The sequence below is a fragment of the Cottoperca gobio genome, chromosome 1, assembly GCF_900634415.1.
Source record: "Cottoperca gobio chromosome 1, fCotGob3.1, whole genome shotgun sequence".
In the NCBI taxonomy this organism is placed as follows: domain Eukaryota; kingdom Metazoa; phylum Chordata; class Actinopteri; order Perciformes; family Bovichtidae; genus Cottoperca; species Cottoperca gobio.
The window spans coordinates 4,384,424-4,399,796 of NC_041355.1; the positions used below are offsets into that span (position 1 = coordinate 4,384,424).

General features: G+C 41.8%; 1 protein-coding gene across 6 annotated transcripts in view; it reads right to left on the minus strand.

Annotated features, from left to right (window-relative positions):
• Window positions 1–15,373, minus strand: part of gab1 (GRB2-associated binding protein 1) — a 47,881-nt gene that overhangs the window by 20,655 nt on the left and 11,853 nt on the right. The window contains exon 1 of one of the 6 annotated variants that reach the window (XM_029430389.1): window positions 6,015–6,190. The exons of the other annotated variants lie outside the window; for them this stretch is intronic. The gene's annotated coding sequence lies outside the window, so the exon portion shown is untranslated. Of the gene's footprint in view, window positions 1–6,014; window positions 6,191–15,373 lie in introns of those variants that run through there. 6 annotated transcript variants of the gene reach the window in all.

The following is a 15,373-nucleotide window of genomic DNA, read 5'->3' on the forward strand; positions in this document are numbered from 1 at the left end:
AGGAAACATATACATCCATTCTAGTCAACGTCTGAACCATTCAGCTCACTCAACAATCACAGAGCCCACTTCAGCTTGTAGGAGTCTAGTGTTCACTGCCCCAGGGTTGGGAATGGGACGGCATGGGACGATATTGGACTGGGATGGTGGGGGCTCCCCTAGCATGGCAGCTGTCCCTGCCAACCCCTCTCTATCCCCCTCCCCCCGTCTCTAAGCGTCCTAGTGTCTTCTGATAGGGTGAGACACAGGAAGACACCCTCTATTCGCCCACCCAGGTCCTACAGCGTATGGGGGCCAGACAGAGAGGGCATTGAGGGTCTGACTAAGAAGATGACAGGGGAAGGAAGGGGAGGAGGGTTGAGGGGAGATGCCAACTGAGTGGAGTCACGCTGCCGTCAGAAGCCTCCTGACCCAACATCCCTGGAGCATGGCAAAGGCAAAAGGTGTGGGAGAGAAGTAGGTACGGTGCGTACGGAGGGGGAAATACACACAAATGGACACTGACCGTGGTTTCACAGAGAAAATAATGGAGAAAATAGAAGATGGAGAAGATTAGCTGCATCATCCAGCACTAAGCTCTGTTTCTACGGGAGGTGGGCACAATATTATGAACCATGAGTGAAATCCAATCGAATAGAAAAGCCCTATTCGGTTCGGTTTGTTTGTGAGCAGGTTCACAGAAAAACTACTGGCCCAATGTTAACGAAAGGGAGATTTGTGCTCTACGAGTGCCCTTTGAGTTAAACATGTTTTCACTCTCAAGCTTCTGGTGCTTCTACTAAAGTCTACTCGTGCTTACTTACAGTAGTCTCGTCAACCACTAGTAATGATGAACCACCTGTGTGTAGTGGTGACGACATCTTACTTTATCCAGCTTCATTTCTGTCTGGAGGTTGGTGAGAATGACACTTTGGGTCATTCAAGCTCAAACAAAAATATCAAACATTTTTATAAAAGTCCAGAAGGTCCAGACGATGGCAAGAGCACAGGGGCAATTAAACAAGGACACACCAACAGCCTCAGAAAAAGGTTTACTACAAATCACACTGCCAATCTGGCAAATGGAAAAGGGTCACATCAGCTGTCTCATCATTAATGTCAACACAGTACGAGTACCGGAAATAAGCACCTTCTTAAAAAAGGAATAATTCAACATTTTGGGGAGTCGGCCTATTCATTGTGTTGTCCGTCACTCTCATGTCCGTCTCAGCTGCACATTTCCGAGTCCCCAGACTAAGAAAACGGCCATTTGTTGCCAGTTTTATTGTTATTATTGTTGTATATTATATCTCTTATAGAGACATTATCCCCAAAGTCACCTGTCTATTCTTAGACGAATCTAATCTATTACAGCTCCATAGTTGTGCAACATCTTTTTCCTGTTGCCAGTTCTAAAGAACAAAATGACCCATAACATTCCCATATTAGACTTTGGAAAAGTCCTACTTGGTGCCATGCCATGCCAAAATCCATACAAGGAGAAGTAGAGAAATAAACAAGACAACCAGGCACCACTTCATGTTGATTAACATGACAAGACTCCTCAATGCAGTATGAACAAAAAGACAGTGGAAATGACGTCTATGTTTTCGCCGGCAGCTGATAAGTGTGTGGCCAAATCAGTCTCCTATCACAAGAGTTTGATCTATTAGTCTAAATGTGTGAAACTAGTTGCTGGTGAACCATCCTGCCAACATCACTCAAGCTCCACAAACTCCAGTTTTACTGCGCTTAAAAGGCTAATTGTGTTTCATGGTTTGGATAGATTAATGCAGCCTAAAAAGCCTTTAAGTGCACTAATTGCTAATGCGAATGTACCGTCATCACAAAACTACATACTTAAACTCATCCTCCATAGCTCTAATGGTACTGAGACCGGCCTGTGGGTTACTATATTTCTGCTGCAGCAGCAGATGGGACATTACACAAGCAAAACAAAAATTAAGAATCCTACAATGGTGAGGGCATGACTCCTCCTACTCTGCCTGTGATTGGAAAGTACTCGTCGCCTGCTTGATGATGCCGTTTCTCACGTTGTGTCCGCTGAACAAATAAGTATTGCACTACATCCATAAGCCAAATAAACCGTCTTGGATCAGCTGGAAAATGAATCGCTACAAAGCTGAAACATACACATATGATGTTTATCTTATATGTACACACTACATCACTCCTCCGCTCCCTTCACAGTGGCTGCCCGAATCTGCTACAAGACACGGGTGCTCGCCTGCCATGCTGTGAATGGATCAGGCCCTTCCTACATCCAGGCCAAGTGTCAATCCTCGTTCACATCGCTCTGGCTCGCTACTTCCTCACTGCGAGTGGGACCCAGATACCCCTCAAACCCGCCCGTTTGCTATCCTGGATCCAAAATGGTGGAACGAGCTCCCCGTTGAGATCAGGTCAAATGACTGCTGTAAATTAAACTAGCACAATCTAATTGAAAGTCTCTTTTTTTACTTGTGTAATGTTCTTTATATTTATTTGTTTATACATATTTATGTTGGAGGGAGCCTGAGACTTAATATTTTTATTGCTAACAACTGCAACTACAATATCCTTAAGCATGAGAACACTAATACCATACTGTACCATATCATACTTTACTTAAGTGTGTATTATGAGCAAAAGGTTTAAGTATCTAAAGTAAAAGTCATTGTTCAGTAAAATGTTCCCTTACTGTTATCTATATGATGTTTATATATTAGTTTTAATATTTGATCTCTGGTTGCAGGTAACAGAAATGTAATACGCACCAAATACAGATAAGGATGTAGTGCAATACTTATTAGTTGAGCGTGCTCTACGTGAGAAATGTCAGTCAGGCATGCGACGAGTACTAGCCAATCAGAGGACGAGTAGGGCGGGTCATGCCTTCACCATAGTAGGATTCGTAAATTTCCCCTTCAGAACATGGACAGGTGTGCTGTTCAGAAATCCTTTATTAGTCCCACAACAGGTAAATGTACCTTGTTACAGCAAACAATATGTGAAAAGTGACACCAGAGTCACTTGTGTTGTGTTAATGCAGGGACATAATGTGCACAATTGGCACATTAAATGCAATTGACCAAAGATAATAGCAGGACACTTTAAAAGGACACTAAATAGATGGTCAACACTTTATCCTAAGCGTCGTACTCTCCCTGTGACTCAGCCGAAGTTTAATGTTTCAGAGTCACTGCGTACGCAAGTTTAAAGTCAACCCCAGGTAACCTGTGACCTGACGGGTTGAAATGTATGGTGCTGCATGTTCACTCAATTAAGAAATCTGCAGACAACACGTAAGCACACTTCTACTTTCCTTTGATGTGTTTGGCAATAAAGAAAACTCCACCCATCGAATGCAAGTTAGCAACAGCTTGGAGAGTCTCATGCAGATGTATTCCTCGAAAGCATACGGCCTCGAAGTGCACGTGTATGAGCTTCATGCTGCTTTTGAAAAGGCCAATATCTATATCTCAGTATGGAGGTAAGATACATGGTCCTTGCACCGATACAAAAATAAAATGGCAAAATAAAAATCCTATTTATCATGAAACAAAGCTAAAACTTTGTCTTACTCTTGGAGGAGAGCGTGGCTGTCCTATCGTGCTGTCAGAACTGCATTAGGGATTTTGTAATTGTGTCGGGTCACAGCCAGTTGAGGAAAGATGACCAGGAATACAAAGAGAAGATCTCTGTATACAATCCACTCACAAATCCCCAGTATCCTCAATATTCATTTTGACTGCATATAAATGCTTATCTAGGTCAATAACCAGCCTCTTTTGAACACATAATTAAAGTGAAGTAAATGATTTATTATTCTATAAACAAAATGCCAATAAGAGGCCAGTGGTGCATGATTCATCTCTACATACAGCAGAGCAGTGTTTTGATAGCATTCGCTGAACTTTCTCCAGTTCACCCGTTATGTGTTAGCATTAGCTTAGCTCACAGACTCTGGGTGCATCGTTAGCACTTAGCAGCATGAGAGTGGCTGGGCCATCTGTCCCGCCTGAGTGGGATGTGGGTAAATGACCTGCACCCCAGATGCACTGACTCATCCTGACTAGGACAGCTTCTCTGTTTGTTCCGCAGGAAGAAGAAAAAACAGTGCAAGGGATCGAGTGAGGGAGAGCGAGGGCACAGGGCGAAAACGAGGGAGAGAGGGTCAAGATTTTGGAGATAACGGAACAAATTAGTACGTGGTATTGTTTAATCTGCCAGAAATCACAACTAGATTACATTTTATGGTCACACAGAAAACAGAGCACCTTTTACAGTCAGTTGATATGAAATGAAAAGAACTCTCTCTTGCTTTTTGCTCACACTGTCTCTCTTCAAAGCAGGAAATTAAACATATAACAGCAACCAGTAGTGTCAGTATTTATCTGTGTACTCTTCACAGCAGTGTCATTAGAAGGAATAAGGATGCTTAGAGCGAGGTGAGAAAAATGTAAATGAAGCATCAGGTGTTGTGATCTTACTCAGCGTTGATGTGGGAAAAATATACATTAAATTCATTACTTCATGTTTTATCAGAGGAGTTTTTAAACTGAATAATTTGTTGCAATAGCTTCAGTCCACAATGTTACAATGGCTTCAGTTGTAAACATTTAAGCAGGTCATGTACCGGAACAAATGGTTCTTCAAGAGTCAATATGCACAAAGAAATGTTTCAAAATTAAAAAGGTGAGTGAGTGAAAGGTTACACTACAGCAACACCACAACAGGAATACTGTTTTTGTGTAGGACGTTATCCAAACACAGTTTCCCCCAGCAATCAAAGCCTTGAAACAAATTCACCCCATCTTTCCATTTGTGCCGTCAAAAGCAACAAAACATTTCCATGACGCTGCAATCTGACACAAATGCAGCAAATAAATACGCAACCTTGTAGACCGCAGTGCTTCCCTAAGCCTCACTATCAGAACCGTAGGACTGAGTTGAACAAAGGCTGTTCTAAGAGAGGAGTGTCAAGAGCGTCAGAGGTTTTAGCGCTCACGGCCTTGGTGACGAGGTCTGCAGAGGGAGAAGGAGGGGAGGGACAAAAGCTCCTCTATGCTTAGTGCCGCAACTTGTATAAATCAGTCTTTGTTAGCGAGACATGACTGGGATTCTTGCTAAATAGCTATTTTTACATCGTTGGGCACCAGAGAGGGCAGTTAACCTACAAGTAAGAGTGCATGGCCTTTGGCTAAGGGAGGCTTGTTCGGCTAACGTCATCAGCCCTCCGCCTGCTGGAAGGAGAGTGGACTTCCATGAAAGACGTGCATAACTGAGGTCCAGCATCCTGGACAGTGGTTGATAGTCAACCAACTCTACAACCAGCTTCTGACTTAAAAGTAAACACTCTTGATGGAGTCTTGTAAGATAAACCCAATGCATCGACCTGACATGAACACTCCAAGCAGGTGAGGTAGTGCAACATTGTATTCACGATGAATAAAGCAACTGCCAGGCTAACATCAACCTAAACATGCTGATCCATCCATATGTACACAAAAACCTAAAATAATTACTGATGAGGAATAATTTGGGAGGAAAGAACACGATAGCAAGCAATCTTAGATAGCCTAGTGATGTTAAAGTAAAACTAAACCCAGGCAGTGGAAAATTAACGGTCATTCAGTTTCATATCCTGGTATCACTGGCTATTTAAAGATACAATGTTCTGCTTTTGTCTCTCTTTCTTCCAAAATCGAAGTGGAATTGATCATTCAGGCTCAAAACAAGCTTTGGGACACTAATAAGCACCGTGTCCTGCTGCAACAGCTTTGGTGCTTTAGGATCTTTCCAACCTGTACGTAGGAAAAAGGTTGCAAAGAGACGCAAACATTGCAGGAGAAGCTTTTCCAGTTATCTTGCATGGCCAAGCTTCTTGCCAAAACACTAACCGTCATCACGAAGACTGAGAAAGCGCACCACAAAAGCTCAACGTGACAAAAGAAAAGAAAAAGAATATTGAATATTCCCACAAATATTTACATATTATCCACAGCAGCTTTTACAAAAAACAGTGACCATACCTTCCAAGCTGTATATCCAGAGGAGCTGCGTTCTTCCTGTGCCTTGTAGTATTACTGAAAGAGCGTAAATGAGTACTGCGTGTTATTTTTGTTGTTGTTTTGCGCCTTCTGACTTTATCATGTGCTGCAGACAGTGTGTGTGAGGGTCTGTAGTTTGTGACCTCTCCCTCCTCAGACTTCCTGTTCCATGTAATCAGGTTGTCCCAGACGCTCCTAACTGACACTGCTAAATCAGAGGGGGTGGGACTAGGGGGAGAATAAAGGGTGTGTGTTAAGTTTATAAAAATGAGGCGGGAGTGCACACTAACAAATAACAGTGGAATCAATTCTTTCACCAAAAAAAGTTATTTGGCCGCCAATAATTTATAATTCAATTGCAAAACCACAGACGTGCTGCTGCCCTGCTTTTAGACTGAGGGGCACAGAGCAACATGAGACATCCCACAGTTGTTGTTTTTTAACAAGTGTAGTTTAAAATAAGCGTTTCATAGTGTGTAATTTAGTTAAAGCGAAAATAAAGGTCAAGTCTGTACAGCATATGACACCCTCTAACCTGAGATTATTACGTTGGCCTGCACTGTACGGTGTTTATCTTCCAAAAGGACATTGATTTAGAAAGATCTTTCCCTATGTTGTGATGTTATGATATGTCATAACTGACATCCTGTTTCAAGAGGAAATGCATCTCATTAAGGAAGTAAAGACAGAGTTTTATGGGGGCTTTAAAGCCCGTCTCGTCTCACCACTCACATTGCATGTCTTAATGGTTCTAGCAATGCCGCCCTGTTCCCAGATTACAGCAGTGCAATATTTATCTCTGTGCAAAAGCTCATAATTATAGACAAATCACTTTCCTTGTATTCCTCTTTCTAGTGTTGCATCTGAAGGCTCCATCCTCCTCCCTGGATCTGAGCCTTCCTTTGCTTTGCTTCCTGTAGAGACTTTATGATTCCGTTTCCTATTTGCCCTCTCAAAAAACAAAAAAGGTCAAGAGATGCCACAGCATGGTCGGCTTCCTCTTCACAAAAGCTCTCCCTTGGCAGCCCCCTGCCCCAGACACTGCTAATGCTGCAAAGATAGCTAGTCAGTGACTGAAGTGTCTTTTTAAGTCAGGCGATAAGAAGGGCTTACAGAGTGCATAAAGATGTAAGAAAGCTCTTACCCAGATTTCCTTCCAATATAGAGGAACTGATTTGCAATCAAGTCCTCTGCTTTGTATTCTATTTCAGCATGCAGGTCTGATGGTAGCTATTTTAACATTTCAGTGACAGTGATGTGCTTTTCATCATGTTGTTCTGTAATAACAAAGTGCACGTCAGCACAAATACTAGTGACGTTGCCGACCAGCCCTGAGGCAGCAAAGTCATGCATGAGAGACGGCAACTTTCTGCAGAAACAGAAGTGCTTTTAACTGCTTTTAACCCTTACCATGGCCGTCTTCAGCTCTCTACAATAAAAGGTATAGCTGGGCAAAGATTTAGTCAAATCAACAGGGGAAGCCAGCCGTGATTTGATTATCTCTACATTTCATTTAAATGTAATTCTCCAATAATGCTGTACCACACCTGGGGCAAAAGGGAACTATTGTAAAGGTAGTCCTGTAGGGTTATAATAAACCTAGGAGAGAAATTGCCAAATAAACCATTCAGTAGGATATATAAAAGTCTCCTTTCCTTGCACCCCTAATAGGATTGAGGTCAAAAACAGCAGAGGAAATAAACAAAGAGAAATAGAGTGAGAACAAGCTAAAGATAGGACCACCCAGGCAAACAGACTGAAGTAACAGCAACACTAGCTTAGGAGTCCTATTGAACTCTTACATGTCCATCTGACAAACACCCACAGCAAAAATTGTAACTCCCAACTGGTTCTGAACTTATCAATTATCATCCGTGTCCAGCGCATAGCACTGCTCCCATGTGAGAGTCAACCTCTTCATTCCTCTCCTCTCCAAGAGAAAACAAGAACAAATCTTTGTTAAACAGAAACATCACATCTTTGCTTTGTGTGCGAGCGCCCAATCTTCCCACACAGGTCAGAGTGAAACAGTGAAAAATCTCAAGTCTCAATTCTTCCAGAAGAACCAAAGCTCAAGATCCAGAATTCCTTAGAAACTAGGCATCCATTTTTAATGATCTGCAAATGACTAACCTTGAAATAACACAAGGCCTTACACACTGCATCTGCTCCTTTTTATCAGTGCACTAGTTTATGTTCTGCCTGAATCAAAACAAGATAGATTATCACAAGTAGACGTAATGATGAGAAAACAACAAAACACGCACGTAACAAAAGGATTTTAAAAAAGGAATGTAAGCAGCAATCATTTCTCATGACTTGGATACTTCCTCATTCTGTGGCTGCACATTGTGCCAGTGTGCAGCTTTAGTGGTTGTGTGCCTGTTGCATGTACTTGAAACAAAGGGCAGAATAGAGGTGACAAAAGTAATGTAGTGTTAAGTATCAGCATTATCTGATAACACATGGTAAGAGGTGAAACTTAGACATGTTCAGCCATAGGGTCAAATACTTTTTTTGTGTTATTATAATCCGTTGATTTTCAAAATAAAATGCATAATTTCATGCTAACCTTTAAATCTCGTGCTGCAACAAATAAGATATTAAAACAGAAATCAACCACAATATCTCAATGGGACATTTTCCTCTAGATACGATTACATGAAACAATCATAAATAATATATACATATATAATTGTTATTCCACAAACAGATAGTAGGTTAAAAAGGGGTTCCTTACAGACACTGGCACATGCGAACCAGCACCAGCCTTTGTTCAGGCTACAAGGCCAAAGAAGTTCCTAAAAACAGAGCAGTTGTTTTATGCAGCTGGGCATATACTATGGAGGTAACACTTGTGCATTCTTACTTAGCTAGAAATAAACTGACATCTGCTGTGTAATGTAAAGACAGTGTACATGTGTGCCTGTGATTTCTTCTGTGGGATACAAATGGCCCAGTTTATGCCAAGTTCTGTTAACACTATCTGATATTACCAAAGGCTTCAAAGTCAGAAAGTGAAAGCAACGTCTCTGAACAACAACTTTAAGCAGCTGTAGCTACATAAAGAGCTCCTGAGAGTGTAGGATACATCAGCGCACTTGCATCCGATACGCATGCTCATCGACAGTGTATCGATCCATAAGGAGCATCTATGATCAAAACTAGCCAGATCGCTCCCTTCATTGTGTACACAATCCCTCGCTCTCTCCCTCAATCTGCCATCCCACAGTCGTTCCTCTTTCATGTGCAGCTGTGAAATTCTCACCCAGCCAGGCGCCATCTGACCCCAGCCCTAACAATCTACGGTAACTGTCCAAAGAACACAGCCCTCGGTAGTCATACTGCTATCTTTGCAAACAGCGCACACAAAGACCAACATTCTCATGAAAGACCGTCTGGAAGGCAAACAGGTGTTCTTAATTTATGGGCTTTCACAGGTGACCTAATAACAAGACAATGTCATGATTTTAACTATTTTACATCTAAATCTAATATTCTGGCTGAGATCATAAGACTCATCCAGCACAGAGACACATTCTCAAACAAACGAGGTTTAAACTGCATAAAAACTTCAGCTTTTTCCACAAAACTTAAAAGTATTTGCAGAGGAAAAAGAGATGCTTACCGAAGTTTTCCACAGCAGGTATTATATTCTCTGAGGCGTTGTCGGAGAGGTATTCTCATCAACCAAGTCTATGGTCCTTTGTATCTATTCCATAAAGCCCAGGACACGGCGCCGCTGTTACTCCAATGTCTCTGATAGGCAAATGTGTAAATGTTGTCGTTGCTGTACGAACTCATTCAAGTAGGGCGGGGACAGGATCTCTCAGTCAAGTAATCATTCCATATTATTCATTAGAGTATCCAACAGACAGAGGGAGGGAAAGACCAAGAGAGAGGGAGTGAGAGGGAGAAGGTGGGGAAGATGTAGCAGATGAGGACACGAGGAAGTGAAGGATAGATCGGTAGTTCTGCACCGAGCGCTGTCAATCTTGTTTACTTTCAGAAAACGGGGATGATTCAATCAATTTTCTTCCAACCAAATTTGACATCTGCCACCTCCCATCGCAATAAGCCCCCTGAAAAATCCGCTCCCTCCTGGCTTCACTACACAGCTCTCAGACTTAAACCGTGCTCACAGAGTAAAGCATTAACTCACAGGGAGCAGGTTTAAACATTAACCTCACATCATGTCAGCCCAGAAGCGTAGTTACGTATAATGTAGGAAACTGTTCCGCACTCACAGTATTAGCCTTTTCATCAAAACCAAATCAACTACCTCTTGCTGCGTTTTCCAGGAAACATGGGGCTTTGTGAAATGCAGAAACGGACAGAAAAAAAAAAACACACACAAGGCAAAATAACATCCCTTAGTGGAAGTTTCCACTTTGTTGGCGCTTTTTATCTTCCTGGTCATCTGGTCCCAACACACACTCTGGGCAAAAAGATTTCCTGTTTTGCCTCCTTTTGTCACTGTGGTTGTGTTCTGGGGTCGGGAGCTAACTTTAGAACCTCTTCTATGTAAATGTTTACTCGATGCTATAATAGCTAATGTCTCATAAGTTGTCCAGAAAACGAGGGATTGGATTCAGACACTCTCACGCGGTAACTAGGCAGTGATGAAGTGCCTTTACTTTGGACGTTCAGAAATCTTTAAAGGGCGTCCCACACATGCTTTCTATACCGCTGCCATCTATGCTTCGAGTGTACAAAGCAGAGAGGGATTCACATATGCAAAAATGTGAAAACTCAATAACCAAAGTTGATGATTTGCTCAGAATACACATCAAGTTTTCTACAAAATGTTTGTGCTGTGTTGGAGGAAGCAGTTGTGAGTTAAACACTGATCCTCTTTGATCTGAAATGATACTAAGCGACCTACAGCAAAGATACAGTGCACATGCAGCAGCAACAATCAAACATGTCCTTGTTTGGAGCTGTTACACTGCATTAAAAAAACAAAAGAAACTATGAATAACAAGTGCAATCATGCATTGTGAAGCAACAAGTTCTGGCTTCCCACATTTAAACAATTGTGTTCATTTCAAAGAAGGACCAAGCAGGAGATACCACTGCCGGGTCTACAGTGACTGCCCAAATTTGAAAGAAATTATATCGCGTGTGTGTGTGTGTGCTACCTGCTTGTCATAATAATGTGTGGGCAACCAGCCGACATCGGTGAATAAAACAGTAGAAATTGATGTCTTCTTGTGTAATATTTATATATTTTTCAATGATAACAAGTGCAACAGAGTGGCGCTAATGGCTGCATAAGAGCTGTCGACGAGCTGGTAAAAAGATGTCTTTATAAGAAATAATAAATATCTCCACACTGGAAGGTGCAGGAATGTTACAATAACCAATAAAATATATGGGCACAACAACACAGCACTGAGCCTGCCGCTAACCATAAAAACAAAGTGACAGCTGATTGCACAACAAGGCTTGGAGAGAAGACAAAGTGATTATGCGTACGGAATGAACTTTGCTCGCCGTCTGAGGTTTCTTATTTAAATGCAATATTGCAAACAAAGTCGAAGAGCTGTCACTGCCCTCGCTGGAAGTGTTGGCCATTTCTTTTGCGGAGGCAAGGCTCTCACTTATCTTCATAGGACATATCTTCTTGATAAAGAAACACCATCCTATTGTAACACTTCATTCATGCACTGCATTGTAACGTGCTGCAACACTGAATCAAAGTGCAGCTATCGATGCTCTTGACAACCCGATGCCCCAAACAACAACCGTTAAGGTGGCGTTCAGGTTATGCAAGAGTCATCAAATTTCCACCCACTTCCTGTCTTCAATATTTTTTGCTGCGCTATCGCCTACGAAAAACATCTCGATGTTGAAGAAGAATCGTCTGATAATTAGGTCCGTCTCTCACCTTCGGCTGAGAGAAACAACAATAATTGCATAATTCTGACAACATCAATATTCAAATGGTCAAAGGAGAAACAATATACTAAATGGCAAGCTCATTGATTATTAAAAATGCAATTCATGGCTCTTTACCTGGTGCTGAAGAGTCCAAGCTTTGCACGGATAAAAACGAGGAACATTGCGATAGAAGCAAGGTAAGCGAGCTGCTGACCAGCCGCTGTTGTCGAGTGAGTCTGGCCACTTTCCTGCCTACCCTGCTGACTTCCCTCCCCTCCTCTTAACTCAGTAAAGTCTGCAACACCCTGCTCCAATAACCCCTGACCCACAGGAAGTAGACACAATGGACTGAAAATAACACACCACCTCCCCTGGCAACAACTGCCCACCACAACCCCCATTACACACTGCTTCTACGCTTACAGCACACCTACAACACGCCGGCCCAAGATAGGTGGGTAGAACCAAAAATATCAGCCACTGTTCAACAAGCAGTGCCCACCATCCCACTTTGAATTCCCGGCGTGGCTTTTGATTCACTTCTGTACGTGCACAAGTCTATTATCATAAAAATGGACCTTCTGGAGATATTTTTTCATTTAATGTTTCAATACGAGTCTGCAGTGGCTCAGCCTTGCAGCTCTCAGGGAAGCAGAGGGTTTCACACTACAGCAGGTTGTGGGTTGAGCGGCAAACTCACAATGGTCCCACTGCTTCCTGTAGGGGGACCACTGCATGGTGAGATGGATGACTTCTCCATAGTCGAGCCCAAAAAGCATCTGTGGGTGAGTGTGTGGGCATATGCGTGTTTATGTGTGAGTGTTTGGCTTATTTGTAAAGTGGAACCATGTTCAAATTGATTTTCTTTACATGCATTATACACTAACGAAGCAACAGAAAGTGGGGTGTGTATATTGTAAGGCTTTTTGATTGATTATAATTCAATAACATTAAAACAAAAAAAGCTGGGTAGTAGGTGCCTTGTTAATACTGTGTTGGGCCAGTGTGTGCATGTCAAAAACAATTCTTATCCATGCAGTGAGCAGCAGCAGTCTAATCTGATCAGTCCAATGAAAATTATTCCAAATTACATTTAGTGGCCAGTGAGAGGTTGCCTTAGACATGATCTAATTAGCCCCTCTCTTGCTGCAGTCCATCCTCTAGGAAATGGATCGAGATGTCAGACATAGAGATAAGAAAATAAGACTGATACGCACGTTGTGCTGCATTGCAAAAAGTGGCACCTGGTTACTCAGCAAACAGGAGATGACACAAGATTCAAGGAAAATGTAAACTCCCAGTTAATCCAGTAAATGGAAATTAGAAATGATCGAATTAATAAGAAACTCAAAAGGAAGGGGAATTAGTTAACGCCGTCATGAATTCAGGTGCTGAAGCAAATTATAATGCGCGACGTCTTTCTTGCATCAGAAATACAACGTGCTTATTCTTAGCACTTGCATTAACCATGTTTGGTGTCCTGTTCTACGAGCTGAGCTGTTGAGCATGCCGAGGCTTGTCAAGTCGAAGACACACCTCCTTTTTCAGCCAGTCCCTTGAAACTGGTACACACCTCCACTCTCTGTTGTCACATTCAGATGATACTGCTTCACTTTCAGTGGAAAGAGAATGTGCGTGGTGTGAACACATACCTCAGGAGGTGGTGTGCTGCGTGTGTGTTAATGCGATTCCCGTGCAGTGATTCACATTCAGTGAAGAATGTGTGGAAACCCTCGTGCACATTCATTTTAAGCCACCAATATAGGCAGCGATGGTAACTATGCCAAAACAATGTCAGCATTTTCTAAAAAACATTTTCCCTTCTCTTTAGCTGTGGGTTGGTGCCTGTGGGTGTGTGCTTGCATACCTGGAGATTTGTTCTTACAGCTTACACTCATTCTGAAACCTGCACTCACCATCTCTTGGAACCTTTTCAGAGAACCATTGTGTTATTCAATTCAATATCCAATTCTGTAATGCCCAATGAACGTTTGTGTGTTTTAAGTTTAATGGTCGTCTAATGCCTGTACTGTTGGCTGTAGAGAGGCCAGAGGCAGGTTTTGAAATCATTGGTAATACCATATCCATAATCCATTAACTGCTATAAAAGATTCATCTACCGTCAAATGACCAACCACAGTCGCCAATCACAAAATCCTTCACCAAAGCATCCCACTGTTCACATCAGAAAACTCAAAAACACACTAAAATTAGCCTTCCATCATCATTTTTGGTGATGACGTTGCTAAGAGTTAATTAAAAAAACGAATACTCTTTTTATTTTGTATGTTTTGAGCCATTTCCCTCATATTTGCTCAGCTAATAGCGAGACAAAGTACCAGACTGCACTGTCACAGCAGCCATTTCCTCTTTCAGTCGCTCTAATGTGAATGACGGTGCTTTACTCCTTGTGCAACAATGGCTGCAGATTTATGAGGCCATCTTTTTCTGAATAAATAGTATCAGTCGCACTGGAAAATCATTGTGATTTTTCCCGATCGGGCAGCTGGCTGATTGTATTTACTGCCCGACGACGTATGTTGTTACAGTAGGGGAGACCGGGGAAAATTGCACCAATCAGAACTAACTTGTGAATGAAAACGATAAACTGATTTTTATTTAATCATATTATTTAATAACAGCAACCAACTTTAAATGTATGCATTTGATTTACAGGTTCCATCAACCTTATTAAGTGAATTATGAATATAAATATACATTTGTGTTATTCTGTGAAGTACATATAGATTCCAAGTCTGACTCGTGACGGTCTAAACCCTGCTAATGATAAGGATTGGTAATACCCAGCAATACAGGTTCCAAAAAGGTGTCATGACAGGAATATTAAATGTAGTCTGCGCATGTGAAAGATCACCAAAGCGCAAATCGTGGCCAGGCAACATTTATTGCTATTACTTACGCATCTTTCTCACTTTCTTGTAATCCATAGTTATTGCTCCTCCAGCATGGTGAAAATGCACTCACGTTGGCTTGTGGTGGCAAGGGTAAAATCCAGGTCACCAATCAATAGCTATTACCCTACAGAGTAGGAAACAACACTAAGCTTAGGACGTGGAGAAGTGGAGGTTGTGCATACATTACGTGCTTTGTGCTTAAACCCTCAGGTCCTGGTTTTGTTAATTTTGTTAACATATCAATAAAAGTAGTTTTCTTGCCTAGTTCACAGAAGGATCAAACGGTATTCCTGTCACACTGATGCATAACAATGACAAAATAACTGATCTTTTTTGATTTCTCGGTCAAACGCCACCAGCTGCTTGGTGCATGAACATCTATGTTTAACTGCTCCTCTATTAAAGAAACATACTGTCAGAAAAGCAGCCTGACTAATACATTGACACAACAATTACTATGACTCTTGTATATAAGTAATGGGAACCTTTGCTGAAAATGATTCCCAGACTCAATGTACTTAATTCCCCCTGGCTCATACAGTG